The following is a 1,666-nucleotide window of genomic DNA, read 5'->3' on the forward strand; positions in this document are numbered from 1 at the left end:
CAATATCAACTTACCCTCCACCAAGTGAAGTTCTTCACTATCATTTACTTTCTGAAGTCAAACATCATTCTTGACTCTTTAATTTCCTTCACTCTGGGCCCCTTCCCCTGAATCATAATCCATGTGGAAGTCTACCTAGAGAACATATCTCATATCTGTCTACTTTATTTACCTATTATCCTAGTCCTAGATATCATGTTCTATCCTAGAGCTACTTGAAAAGTCCTTCATTTCCACTCTTTTACCTCTTATTCCCCTGCAAATCCATTCTACACACAAAAGCTAAGGTGACCTCTGAAAATCACAAATCAGGTCAAGTTGCACCCCTGCTTAAAACCGTTCAATGTTTTCTCATTTCATTCAAAATAAAATTCAAACTTTACCATAGAACCCAATGACCTCTATGATACGGCCCCCAACTACATTCATTCACCAACAAATGTGTATTGAGTATGTGACAAGTGTTGGAGACTTAGAAAAAAATTTGAAAACAGGTAGAAATCCCTGTTTTCATGAAGGTAACATTTCAGGGGAGTGTTTTCTTACCCTTTTTTTTTTTTCTCTGACAGAGTCTCTCTTTGTCACCCAGGCTAGAGTGCAGTGGCTTGATCTTGGCTCACTGCAACCTCCACCTCCCTGGTTCAAGTGATCCTCCTGCCTCAGCCTCCCAAGTAGCTGGGATTACAGGCATGTGCCACCATGCCTGGCTAATTTTTGTATTTTTAGTAGAGACGGGGTTTCACCACGTTGGCCAGCCTGGTCTCGAACTCCTGACCTCGAGTGATCCACCCACCTCAGTCTCAGTCTCCCAAAGTGCTGGGATTATAGGCATAAGCCACCGTGCCTGACCTTCTCCTACCTTTTTAACCTCAACCCACAGACATACATTTTACATCCTGTCCCTATACATACTAGAAGTATATGTAAAGGAAACAACAACAAAAATCATTAAAAAGAAACTTATCCTTACTGTTAATACATATAATAAAGTAAAAACATAACAAAAGTTTAACCCAGTAGAATCCTTGCTAAAGATATGTGTACTTCACTCTAATATTTTCTTATCCAATTTCACACACACACACACACACACACACACACACACACACACACAGAGCTTACAATAATCTAAATTGATTTCTTGACTCCATAAAGCAATCTCCACTACGAAAAACCCTGTTCTATCCAGGCCTCCTGCTACAGATTTTGTGACCACAGGAGAGTCATCTAAGTTTTGCCATCTATTACATAGTGAGAAGCCTTCACAATTAGGTGAGTTAATTCATTGGAATGCACATTGACACTTGGCATGCAGAAGAATCTCACCACATGCCCATCTTTTCTTGTGCCATTCTTTATTTCGTTTCATTTTTGAGACAGAATCTCACTCTGTCACCCAGGCTGGAGTACAGTGGCATGATCTTGGCTCACTGGAACCTCCGCTTCCCGGGTTCAAGCGATTCTCCTGCCTCAGCCTCCTGAATAGCTGGGATTACAGGCACTCACCACGATGTCTAGCTAATTTTTGTATTTTTATTAGAGAAAGGGTTTTGCTATGTTGGCCAGGCTGGTCTCGAACTCCTGACCTCAGGTGATCCGCCCTCCTCAGTCTCAGTCTCCTAAAGTGCTCGGATTACAGGTGTGAATCACCGCACCTGGACTTGCC

The sequence above is a fragment of the Piliocolobus tephrosceles genome, chromosome 7 (genome assembly GCF_002776525.5).
Source record: "Piliocolobus tephrosceles isolate RC106 chromosome 7, ASM277652v3, whole genome shotgun sequence".
In the NCBI taxonomy this organism is placed as follows: domain Eukaryota; kingdom Metazoa; phylum Chordata; class Mammalia; order Primates; family Cercopithecidae; genus Piliocolobus; species Piliocolobus tephrosceles.